General features: G+C 35.8%; 1 pseudogene; it reads right to left on the reverse strand.

Annotated features, from left to right (window-relative positions):
* Nucleotides 1-524: 524 nt before the first annotated feature.
* Nucleotides 525-2617, reverse strand: LOC147843508 (uncharacterized; annotated as a pseudogene).
* Between the last annotated feature and the right edge of the window lie 11324 nt (nt 2618-13941).

Raw genomic sequence — 13941 nt, forward strand, 5'->3', positions numbered from 1 at the left:
AGGATCTCGCTCTCAGAATCCAGTCTTTTAACAAAACATGTAGACCTGCAGGAGTCCATATTGACAATTACTGTAACAGGGCAGCAGCTTACATCGGGCTTATGACCACGTGAACTTTTCTAGTTGCAATTATTTACTGAAGCTTTTATCAGGATATGCACTGATACTCTCACAATATTCACCACAGGTATAAAAACTACTTTGTGTATTGATATATTTTATACAAATGTTTAAAAATGTAATTGCAAATGGGTTATAAAATACAGCTGGTAACACTTTACAATGAGGTCTAATTTTAGGTATAGAGTAAAAATCAACAGTGAGAAACATGCATATTTATTACAGTTACTATATTAATGTTAGTTAGAAAACAATTTAAATGTATGTATTAACTTATAATAAATAATAAAACTGTAATTTTTAAAAATATCTCATGCATGTCACAGGCCAGAATAACATGAAATTTTGAATGTGTGAAATTAAAGAGCAGGCTAAGTGTTCCAGCAGGTGGTGAAATTGTCTTTTTAAGCATTGTTTGACACTGAAGGCATAGTTTGCAAACAGGAACTCAGAAATTCTAAAACATGTGTATATTACATTAGTTTTAATAACTAATTTCTAATATCTGATTTATTTTTATTTTTTCCATGATGACATGATGATGAGTACATAATATTTTACTAGATATTTTTCAAGACACTTTTATCCAGCTTAAAGTGACATTTAAATGCTTGACTAGGTTAATTAGGTTAACTAGGCAGGTTAGAGTAATTAGGTAAGTTATTGTATAATGATGGTTTGTTCTGTAGACTATTGGGGGAAAATGAGCTTAAAGGGGCTAATAATATTGTCCTTAAAATCGTGTTTAAAAAATGTAAAACTGCTTTTATTGTCACTGAAATAAAACAAACAAGACTTTTTTTGATATAAAATTTATTTGCTTTGTTAAACATCATTTGGGCTAATAATTCTGATTGCAACTACACCGAAAAAAAAAAATATTCAAAGACGATTCCTTGCATTTTCTCAATTCTTTTCTGTTAAGAGGTTGTAACCAATTTATTTGGGTTGAATTTAAACATACAAATTAAGTTGAACATTGTCAAATTTAATTTGTTTGTTTAAATTCAGCACAAATGAATAACAGTTCTGCATGCAACACTTTTTTCAGTGTGTGTATATATATATATATATATATATATATATATATATATATATATATATATATATGTGTGTGTGTGTGTGTGTGTGTGTGTGTGTGTGTGTGTGTGTATGTTGATATACAATAGCTTAATATACTTTTAATCATGGAAGAGACAGCCTCCTTGGTATTTTCAGGAACCAGGACATCATGGGTCAACCACAGGGTGCCAAATGAAGGATCAATCACTGCAGCTTTTAGATATAGAGGATCAGAGAATGGCCCATCACTTTCTCTATCCATCATCTTCACATTAACAAAGATCCTGCTGAATCTTCTTTTGAGGGATGTTTGTATGCTGCAGATCAAACCGCCCAAGTAGCACACTTTCTCCTTTTGATTTTCCAGGAGGTGATTAAGAGAAAGGACACAAGGAGCCACAGCACTTAAAGTTTTTCTCCTTGTGTAAGATATGTAGCTTCTGTGAAGGGTTCAAGGATTTGTACAAGTTCCTGTATATGATTCCACTCTCTAGCAGTGAGTATTTTGTTTTTGTGTCCCACATCTTCGAGAAATGCATTTAGTGGTCACAATTGAGCACTTCTTTCAGTTGCCTCAATGTGGAATTCCAGCGTGTGGTTATGGAGGCAGGGATTCCAAGCTTTCCAAACACCTTCTCAAAGTTCTCCTTGAAAGAGATACTTGTGTAAAGCAAAGAACTCAACTTGGGAGGATTTGGCAAGAGCTGCACTGATTACTCTGGTCTCTTTAAGGCCATCTTCTATGACCAACTGCGAAGTATGAGCAAAACACTGGAGCCTCATCTGGGCATTGATGCTAAATGATTTTTCAAACACATCTTGCTCCTCAACTGTGAGATCATTCTAAATGTCAGGATCATCAAGGTCTTCTTCATCTCCCTGTCCTGGAAATCATGTGGTGAACGCTTTTTTCATGTTCGCAGCATTATCACAAATAATGTGTTCAACTTTTCTCCTGATCTGATACTCCACATATTTGTTCAAACTCCTCAGAAATCCTCTCTCCAGTATCAGAACCTTTGAAGCGGTTCGATGCAAACAAATGTAATTTTAACTGCAGACTCTGGTCTTCAGTAATAAGCCAGTGTGCAGTGAATCCTAGAAAACCTCTCATTCTATGATCTGACCATATATCTACTGTCACTGACACATGTCTTTGACAAGATCATTTCTGCCTTTGCTAGATCATTTTTTAACTTCATCTGTTTTGCTGCCACTATGTCATCAAGCTTTGAAGTAATAGTTCTTCGACTAACAGGGCAGCATTTGTTGTCCATTTTGTTGTCCAAAACTTTTATGCTCAATGATAGACAAAGACAAGTTGCAGTTTGTAATTAGGTCTGACAGTATTGACTGTGTAATGGCTCTCTGCTGTGGATGGTTGCAGGTGTAATGTTGTAAAGTCCTTGATTCAATGAATTGGGAGATTGTAGGCTGATTCGGGTCAAATGTGGCTTTGCTGTGGAGGTAGTCTTCATATCTGAATCAAGGAAAGAGAAGTATGTGTATATCTATATATTCATTCATTCATTTTTTTCTTCGGCTTAGTCTCTATTTAAACTATCGCCAACTATTCTAGCATATGTTTAACACAACGAATGCCCTTCCAGCTGCAACCCAGTATTGGGAAACACCCATACATACTAATTCACACACAAGAACACGAGGAGAACATGCAAACTCCACACAGAAACGACAACTGGCCTAGCCGGGACTCGAACCAGTGACCTTCTTGCTGTGAGGCCACAGTGCTAACCACAAATGACACTTTAATCAGGTACACTAGTGAATCATATGGCTTTCTGCTTAGGGGAATGTGTGTGCTTTAGGGTTGGGCATCTAAGCTATAATGCCGATCCGATACGCATCTCGATACAAAGAATACGATCCGATATATTAGCGACACATTTGTGACATATTGCGATGCAACACGATACGATTCACACCCATATCACGATACGATGCGATATTTCAGCACTAACTTATTAGATCAAGTTTATGAGATGATGTGAAAGAGGATGCTGTGCCATTGAATGAGTTTGATTATTTATAAACCAAGCAAAACCAAGACTTTTTTTACAAACTGGCTCTTCTCTCAGAGCCAGAGTGTCAGTTTACAGTAGAGGGCCATTTTAGAACATATAGCACATATTATTTAAGTATTTTCAAGATAAACAATGTATAAGTGCAATATATATTAAATATATATATATATATATATATATATATATATGCACTCTTTCAACATAAAGGTTTACCATTGCACAACAAGAATTGTGATTTAACTTTTCAACTATGAAAACAAGTTTTACAAAGATATTTTGCCACTGATTATTCAAAACTTAAGGTTGTGAACTAGCAGTGTTATGCTGCTTTGAAACATTACTGTCACTGTAAACAACAGGCTAATAAAAATATAACAAACCAGCAATCTTCTTGCTGTGAGGTGGTCAAACTACCCACTGTGCCACTGTGACACCCATTATTTTTATCATTATTATTATTAATATTATTATTATTATTATAATTAAATAAAAATTAACAGGAAGAGGTGTTTAAAACCTTCGTTCTCCGTGACACTAGGCTGAATATCTTTGCAGATGAGCAATGCAATAGCATTCGTTATTGGCGTAGAGCGCACAAAACTGTTGCGCACGGAAAAAAAACTTGCAATGCTTTTCTCACCACTTTTGGAGCTGGTTGAAGCAGTGCGAAAGCCGGGGATGCAGGAACACTGGAAGATGCTTTCACAACAACGCCGTGGCGCCGCTTCAAGTGAGATTTCAGATTAGTCATACTGTCCGCATATTTTACAGATGCGCGGCACATTTTGCAAATTGCATCTGTCCTGTCATGTCGTCCATCCTTAAATCCATAATGTTGCTTGCCATACTTTAGATTTAAAACTCAGTGAGGAATAAAATGTTTGTTTTGCTTCTCACGCTTTCTGAGTGCGCTCCACTAGCTTCATCCGCACACCTGATACACTGAGTTGTAGTGTAAGTGTACACATCCGCAAATCCGTTGCTAAGGCTTACTTTATATAGGTCGATTAAATTATGCGCCAAAAACAGGTTGACAACACTTGTTAATAAATAAAAAATACATTCTATATTAAAAATATAAGCTGTATCTTGGAAAAATCGATGCATCTCGCAAAAACCGATGCATCTCGATTTGCTTCCAAAATTTCATTCGTCCTCTGCTGCTCAACCGATGCACTCGCATCGTGCACGCGCATGACCGCGTATCGATACATATCGATGAATCTTCCCATCCCTAGTGTGCTTACTTCATAACTATTAAAATATTATACTAGATGCTAAATCACAAAATCTTCTTATAATCATATAGTGCACAGGTACATTCTTTGGGGGAAAACATTGAATCAAATTTATCATTTTTTTTTTCTTTTATTACAAAAAAATGTTTGTACTAAAAGTAAAGATCATCTTCCTCAAAGACATTTTGTACATTTCAATAACGTTTTGATTAGTAATATGCATTGCTAAGAATGAACTCTAAAGGCAATTTTTAACCTTTAGAATCCAGACATTATAGCCCATTTCTCCCACATGTTAGACAGTGTTTTAGATCCATAGTCTGAAATGGTTTTTCTTTTAAAAAAATGTATCAGGGAAATAAAAATATGTATGCAAGTAAAAAAAAAAACACAACTGCATTTAACTAATTGTTTTAATGCAACCTTATTTTATGATTAAAGCCCCTAACATTTCAAAAACCTAAATGTTAAACATTAGCATACAAATTCAATACTATCAGTCAGTGCTTCCCATATATTTGAAATATACATTCGGTTGTAGCCAGATTGAAATACACCATTTACCCACATCACATAAATAGTGAACTATATGCGACAAACAAACTATAATTTAATTTTTAACAATAATTTTATTTATCAAGAAACTGTTATTAGCCGTTACTTTTTAATGGGTTATAGTTAAAAACGACTGTTTAAATACAAATACAAATCCACAATTTCTCTTATAATGCTATTCTGGAGCCATGTGCACACAGGTCAAATCTGCTTCTCTCTCTCTTTCAAATTCAAAGCAAACTTAAATTTATAATATTTATATAAAATAGCCTATGTACCCTAGGCTACTCTCATCATCAAATTAATAAAATATACAGCAAGTGAAAAATAAACAACAGAAAAAGTAATAAAAACTGAAAATTACAATAATTACAAGAATAAAACGTGTAGATTATTCAAATAAGGCGAATTAACCATTACTAATGGTGTACATATATTTTGCAGTCAGATTAGACCAGTCATTTCATCCTCTTTGTGTATTTAGCAAACTTTTTCTCAGTCGTTTAAAGGATGAATTATTGAATGTTTCTCTCACGACTGTGCGCAGTCAGCTGTAAGCCAAGCGAAGGTAGGCTTAAATAAAAAGGTAATGCAAAAATGCATACGATTAACGAACAACAGCTTTAAAAAGCAAAAATCAAATCCTTTAGAAAACATTGTAGTAGATTTAGAAACCCTAGCCAGGCGCATTCTGTAAGTGTCAAAAAGGTGCGTCAATGTGGGTCTGCAGAGCACATGACTGTCTGTATAAGTGCTGCTGACAGGCCTCGCAGACTCGCAGACATTGAACGTACAAAGCTAAATGAGATATCTTTCACTACTTAATCAATTGCGGATGCTTGGCTATATTAGGCAGATAAAAATAGTTTAGAATGATGATAATAATAGTAAAAAAAAGGTGTCGTTAAATATGCTTGGGCGGCTGTTACTATACCCGACTGGCCCTCCAAAGTAAAGTATATGTGTGGGAAGCACTGAGACTATACTAATTGTATAAACTTTGAAAACCCAAATGTAAGCTGAAAACAGCAGAACTGACTTCGTAACTTACAATTTTCGGTGTGATTTGAAGTGTCTAATGAAATTAGAAGTGGTGGTGATTGAATCGCTGATTATTGAGTCGCATGCTTTGCATGTTGCTGATCTTTTCTTCTTGGCGTCATCTTCATGGTAATTGTCACCGACTCGGTCCCAGTCATTCCCCTCACTGGCCAGCAGAGGCCACCATCACCGGACTTCTAAGCATTACGTCATCTTCATAAACTGATAACCACACACACCTGCAGCACATCACGCTAACGACCCACGCTCACACATATAAGCAGCACACACACTCAGTCCGTTGCGAAGGGCCCACTTAAGTGAAACGTTCACGGCCCTTCAGTGTGAATATTTGAGAACGCGGCTGAAAACAAACGCGATTTTTGATCAAAGTAAGGCGATTTGGCACGACTGTACTGTGACTGGACTGGAAATGGAAGAAGGAGATGGGAGAGGTCGAGATAAGGAGAAAGGTGGGATCGGAAAACAGGTAGGAAGTAATGATAAAAATGGAGATTTAAAAAAGAAAAGGAAAGCTAGCTTGATAGGTGTTAGTAGCAGCTCGGAGTTGAGTGGAGAGGAAAGTGACATGTGTACATTAGAAGAAGGAGAAAGTGAAGAAAATAAAGTTATCATTAAATTTAGGGACAATGGTGGAGTGGAAGGTGTAAACCCAGTTAGATTAACGGTAGCTTTAAAGAAAGCAATTGGAGAAATAAATTCAGCAAAAATACTAAAAAATGGAAACCTACTGATTACATGTAAAGATGCAGGTCAGAGAGAGAGAGCTTTGAAACTGGATAGATTAGGGCAATTTCAGGTGGAGAGTGTTGACATTGATCAGAGGAGGAAAAAGTGGAGTAAAGGGGTGATTACGGGCATCCCGGTATGTGTAAGGATGGAAGAAGTAAAAAGCAACTTAAAAGGGGGTATATTACTAAATGCACAAAGACTTCAAGCAACAAGAGAGAGAACAAAAGTGGACAGTCAATCTGTTGTGTTACAATTTGAGGGAGAGAATATTCCAAAGAGAGTAACAATTGGATATATGAGTTATTATGTAAGACCTTATATATCAAGACCACTTAGGTGTTACAACTGCCAGCGTTTTGGACATGTAGCAGTAAAGTGTAAGGAAAAAAGAAGGTGTGCTAGATGTGGAGGTAATCATGACTATGGTCAATGTGGAGAAGGGGTATTGTCTAAATGTTGTAACTGTGGAGGGGAACATAGTGTGGCGTATGGAGGATGTGTAGTGATGAAGGAGGCAGTACAGGTACAGAAAGTAAGAGTGGGTCAGAAGGTTTCATATGCAGAAGCAGTAAGGATGGTACATAACCAGACTACAGGCAGTAGGAATGAAGGTGTAGTGGAGGACAGAGAAAAGCAAATAAATGAAAATGAGGGAAAAATGATGCAGGTAAATGTAAGGAAGTTGGTGACATTCATAGCTGGTGTGATCAATGGAACAGCAGAAATAAAATCAAAGACAAAGAATCCAGTTAATCGTTAAGGCAGCAGAACGACATTTGGATGTATCTGGACTGACATGGGAAATAGTGAGGGATGACCTCAAGCAACAGTCAAGTCAGGAAGTATGGAATGGTTAATTTTATTAATGGTATTAATAATACAATGGAACGCTAGAAGCTTAATAAGTAATGGGCTGGAAGTTAAGCATTTTATTGAGGAATTAATAGAGAAACCAGAGGTTATTTGTATTCAGGAGACGTGGCTTAAACCAGAATTGGAGTTTGTTATTAAAGGATATGTGGCTGTAAGGCGAGATAGAAGAGAAGGGAATGGTGGAGGATGTGTAACATTTATTAAGCAGGGGCTTCCATTTAGGATTCTAGGATTGGGAAAAGAGTTGGAATATGTGGTGGTAGAAATATGGATAGGGCAAAACAGTTTAGTAATAATTAATTTTTATAATCCGTGTAGGAAATTGAACTTGGAGTTAATGGGAGAAGTTGAGGGACAGGATAGACAAAAAGTAATATGGTGTGGAGACTTTAATGCTCATAGTCCACTTTGGGGTGGGGAAAAATTGGACAAGAATGGACAGATAATAGAAGAGATGTTAGATATGAAAGAATTAGTATGTCTTAATGATGGAAGAGGAACTAGGTTAGATGTAGTATCAGGAAAAGAGTCAGTTCTGGATCTTACTATTGCTTCAAATGTTATTGCAAGATTATGTGAATGGGAAGTATGGAAAGAGTCAATGTTGGGAAGTGATCATTTTCCTATAGTATGTTCTATTCTAATAAGAAAGGAAAAACAAATTGTAGAAGGAGGGGGAAGATGGATATTTGGTAAGGCAAATTGGGTAAAATTCAGTCAGCTATGTGAGGAAAGATTAGGGGAACCTACAGAGATAGATATAGAAAGTGAATACAGTAGTTTCCAGGAAATTGTTAAAAAGTGGCTGATGAAACTATTCCCAAGAGTTCAGGGAAAAGGAAAAGAATACCAGTTCCTTGGTGGACAGAGGAATGTAGTAGGGTTATTAAGCATAGGAATAGGACATTTAGGAAATTAAGGCAAACTCATAATTATGAGCGCTTAATTCAGTATAAAAGGGCTCAAGCAATGGTAAGAAAAACAATAAGACAAGCCAAGAGGAACCATTGGTGACATTTTTGTAGCTCAATAGGGAGTAAAACTCCAGTGGGGGAGATATAGGGGATGATTAAAAGAATGGGTGGTGAAAGGAAAGAGAGGGAATATCCAGTATTGATAAAGGGAGAGAAGAAGGCAGTAAAAGACAAAGAGAAAGCAGAGATGATTGCCAAAGCTTTAGTAGCAATACATAGCTCAAATAATTTAGAAGAGGAATGGAAGGAAGGAAGGGAAAGTACAATAAGGGAATATCCTGGAGTATTTGAGAAAAAGAAAGAAGTAAATGATGCATTAAGTGCCCCTTTTTCTATGGAAGAAATGAAGAGAGCGATCGAAAGAACAAAGATGACATCTCCAGGAGGCGATGATATGTGTTATATTATGTTGAAATTTATGGGTGAGAAAGCGTTAGGAAGGCTGCTTCGAATATATAATAGAGTGTGGGAGGAAGGGCAGCTTCCTAAGAGTTGGAAAGAAGCAGTAGTAGTTCCCATTAGGAAACCAGGAAAAGATCCAACAAAACTAGAGAATTATAGACCAATTGCATTAACATCGCATATAGGTAAAATTATGGAGTGTATGGTGACAGACAGATTGAGTTATGTGTTAGAAAGGAGGGAAATAATAACTAGTTATCAAAGTGGATTCAGGAAGGGGAGGGGAACAATGGACCCAGTATTGTGCCTAGTGGATGAGATAAGAAAATCTTAGATAAATAGGGAATCGGTCGTGGCAGTTTTTCTGGATGTAGAGAAGGCATATGACATGATGTGGAGGGAAGGGTTGATGATTAAGTTACATCTGTTGGGAATCGGAGGTAGGACATTTAACTGGATAAAGGATTTCTTGAGTGGACGCTCCATTCGAGTGAAAATTGGAAAAGAATTGTCAAATAAGTATGTGATCGAAAATGGAACTCCTCAAGATAGTGTCATCAGTCCTTTGCATTTTAATATTATGATAAATGATATATTCTCGGAAGTAGATATTGGAATTGGTAAATCGTTGTTTGCAGATGATGGGGCAATGTGGAAAAGGGGTAGGAATTTAAAATTTATAGTAAGTAAGATCCAGGAATCAATTAGTCAGGTGGAAAAATGGTCAATTCGATGGGGCTTTAGATTGTCAAAAGAAAAATCTCAAGTGGTCTGCTTCACTAAGAAAAGGGTGGGAGTAGAAATAAATCTTTAACTGTATGGTCATGTTTTGGAGAAGGTGGAGTCTTTTAAGTTTTTGGGAATGGTTTTGGACACTAACATGGTGTGAGCACATTAAAAAAGTTACTGGGAAATGTAAAAAGGTTTTAAATGTGATGAGATGTCTCACAGGAGTGGATTGGGGAGCAAGTAGGCAGTCAATGAAGGAGATATATAATGCATTGATTAAGTCAGTAATAGATTATGGTTGTATAGCCTATAGAGATGCGGCTAAAACAATGCTAGATAAACTAGAAGTGATACAAACCCAAGCACTTAGAGTATGTAGTGGAGCTTTTCTCACATCACCAGCTGTTTCATTGCAGGTAGAGATAAATGAGATGCCATTAAGATTAAGAAGAGAACAGTTAACAGCAAATTATTGGGCAAACATGCAAGGGCATAATAGATCCCATCCTGTTCGTAAAATAATGCAGGAATGTTGGGAAAATAAAAAGAGTAAAAATTTAAGCTTTGGTTGGGTTTATGAAGAAATAGGGAATGAGATGGGACTACAGGAAATGGAATTTAGCCCAACAGTAGGCCTTTTTGGTTACTTGAACAACCTAAGATAGATTGGAAGATATTAAACAGTCACATAAAAGTAAAAGAGGAGACTAATATATGTGAAGTCGTTTGTAATTATTTGAAGGAGGAATATTTGGGTTTTTTATCAATTTACACGGATGGATCAAAGAACCCTCAAAATGGACAAACTGGAGTGGCATATGGAATACCAGAATTAGGAATTAGTGTGCAGAAAAGACTAACTAATAATTTATCTGTTTTTACATCATTTACCTCAAGGTCAAGTCTTAAGTCATGACAGGCATGTTGTGTGTGTGTTTTTTTTTTTTTTTTTTTTTTAAATATTTGTCAAGCAAGTCTCAAGTCCTAAATTTTGCGACTTTAGTCCGACTCAAGTCCCCCATCTCTGCTATAAATGCACATGTAAAGGACGTCATTTGTCGACCTAATGACGTCCGGGTATATATTGAACTACATGTACATAAAATTGTAAATATACGCAACCCCCATAGAATATAGAGGGGTACAAATGTATATAATGGCATTGTAGGACATGTGCCTTTGTGCCGTCCAGCTGCAAACAATTTTGGCTGTGGAGAGCACGTCGCAATCAGACCAAACTCAGACCCTTTGTGCCGTCCTAGTGCGACCTCTTTTGGCCGTGGAGAGCATGTGATGGTCCGACCAATGTTTGCTGGGTAGGTACCAACTTGCAATATTGAAAATTGTAGTGTTTAAAAACCTTTCTACACTGAGCAGTAGTACTGTATGTAAATTGATATGCATGTGCTCAGTAAGATGCTTGCCATTTCTGCTGTCAGCTAACTTTTTTTTTTTTTTTTAAATTGCTTCCTTTTTTTTTTTTTTTTTAATTCTTAACACTTCATATATTTTTAATTATTTACACTTCTGCTAATTTGAATTCTCACGTTTACAATCATCGCTATCCATTATGGGTGTCAGTGTTGCTTGGTAAATTAATCGTAAGAGTTGATGAATGTGCTGAAGTATATTTTTGTCTTGTTTTTACATGAAGGCTTTTTTTATACAGGCTATAAGCTAAACAAGCTTGCACTGACAATGGCAATAAAATGTAAATACGTTTTGGGTAATGCAATATTATAATGCAATGTTGTTAATCATAGACTGTAAAAAAAAAAAAAAAAAAACATGACAAGTTACAAACTACAAACTATGTAATTTAACAGCTAAACCCGGAAGGTGAACAGGAAGGCGCTATGCAGACCACAGTCCCTAGTATGCAGCTACATACTGCTGAAAGGCCAAGCATGACCACTATTAATAAACAATGCATTTACAAATAAATTTTGTGTGATGCATTTTAATTATTTATTTAGGTTTTATATTTTCCAATACAAGCTTTTTATGTTATCATTGAAATTGCATTTTTAAAATACACTTTCACAAGTGTTATGATAAATTAATGACTTGCTTGTTGCTTAAACAACAAACAAGCAAGGAAACAGTTTTGCAAATTTTTTTTTTTTTTTTTTGAAAACCTGTTGAGACGAGACACTAAACAAAACAATACATAAAAAGCAGTTATGCTGGACAATCAGTAAAACATACATGTCATTTTAATACAATATGGCCACAAACTAAAAGTATTTTTTCAAAAGTTGATAGTCTATAGAAGAGAACTGCATGTAACTTGTTTTGATGCTTTCTGAAAGGTAGAAAAAACACAGTTACCGCAACTACTTCCTCTTTTTTAAATTTTCCTTGAAGTGTGAAAAGGTTTTAAATGTGATGAGATGTCTCACAGGAGTGGATTGGGGAGCAAGTAGGCAGTCAATGAAGGAGATATATAATGCATTGATTAAGTCAGTAATAGATTATGGTTGTATAGCCTATAGAGATGCGGCTAAAACAATGCTAGATAAACTAGAAGTGATACAAACCCAAGCACTTAGAGTATGTAGTGGAGCTTTTCTCACATCACCAGCTGTTTCATTGCAGGTAGAGATAAATGAGATGCCATTAAGATTAAGAAGAGAACAGTTAACAGCAAATTATTGGGCAAACATGCAAGGGCATAATAGATCCCATCCTGTTCGTAAAATAATGCAGGAATGTTGGGAAAATAAAAAGAGTAAAAATTTAAGCTTTGGTTGGGTTTATGAAGAAATAGGGAATGAGATGGGACTACAGGAAATGGAATTTAGCCCAACAGTAGGCCTTTTGGTTACTTGAACAACCTAAGATAGATTGGAAGATATTAAACAGTCACATAAAAGTAAAAGAGGAGACTAATATATGTGAAGTCGTTTGTAATTATTTGAAGGAGGAATATTTGGGGTTTTTATCAATTTACACGGATGGATCAAAGAACCCTCAAAATGGACAAACTGGAGTGGCATATGGAATACCAGAATTAGGAATTAGTGTGCAGAAAAGACTAACTAATAATTTATCTGTTTTTACATCATTTACCTCAAGGTCAAGTCTTAAGTCATGACAGGCATGTTGTGTGTGTGTTTTTTTTTTTTTTTTTTTTAAATATTTGTCAAGCAAGTCTCAAGTCCTAAATTTTGCGACTTTAGTCCGACTCAAGTCCCCCATCTCTGCTATAAATGCACATGTAAAGGACGTCATTTGTCGACCTAATGACGTCCGGGTATATATTGAACTACATGTACATAAAATTGTAAATATACGCAACCCCCATAGAATATAGAGGGGTACAAATGTATATAATGGCATTGTAGGACATGTGCCTTTGTGCCGTCCAGCTGCAAACAATTTTGGCTGTGGAGAGCACGTCGCAATCAGACCAAACTCAGACCCTTTGTGCCGTCCTAGTGCGACCTCTTTTGGCCGTGGAGAGCATGTGATGGTCCGACCAATGTTTGCTGGGTAGGTACCAACTTGCAATATTGAAAATTGTAGTGTTTAAAAACCTTTCTACACTGAGCAGTAGTACTGTATGTAAATTGATATGCATGTGCTCAGTAAGATGCTTGCCATTTCTGCTGTCAGCTAACTTTTTTTTTTTTTTTTTAAATTGCTTCCTTTTTTTTAAATTCTTAACACTTCATATATTTTTAATTATTTACACTTCTGCTAATTTGAATTCTCACGTTTACAATCATCGCTATCCATTATGGGTGTCATTGTTGCTTGGTAAATTAATCGTAAGAGTTGATGAATGTGCTGAAGTATATTTTTGTCTTGTTTTTACATGAAGGCTTTTTTTATACAGGCTATAAGCTAAACAAGCTTGCACTGACAATGGCAATTAAATGTAAATACGTTTTGGGTAATGCAATATTATAATGCAATGTTGTTAATCATAGACTGTAAAAAAAAAAAAAACATGACAAGTTACAAACTACAAACTATGTAATTTAACAGCTAAACCCGGAAAGTGAACAGGAAGGCGCTATGCAGACCACAGTCCCTAGTATGCAGCTACATACTGCTGAAAGGCCAAGCATGACCACTATTAATAAACAATGCATTTACAAATAAATTTTGTGTGATGCATTTTAATTATTTATTTAGGTTTTA

Source organism: Danio rerio, chromosome 6 (assembly GCF_052040795.2).
Source record: "Danio rerio strain M-AB ecotype USA chromosome 6, GRCz13ab, whole genome shotgun sequence".
Classification (NCBI taxonomy): domain Eukaryota; kingdom Metazoa; phylum Chordata; class Actinopteri; order Cypriniformes; family Danionidae; genus Danio; species Danio rerio.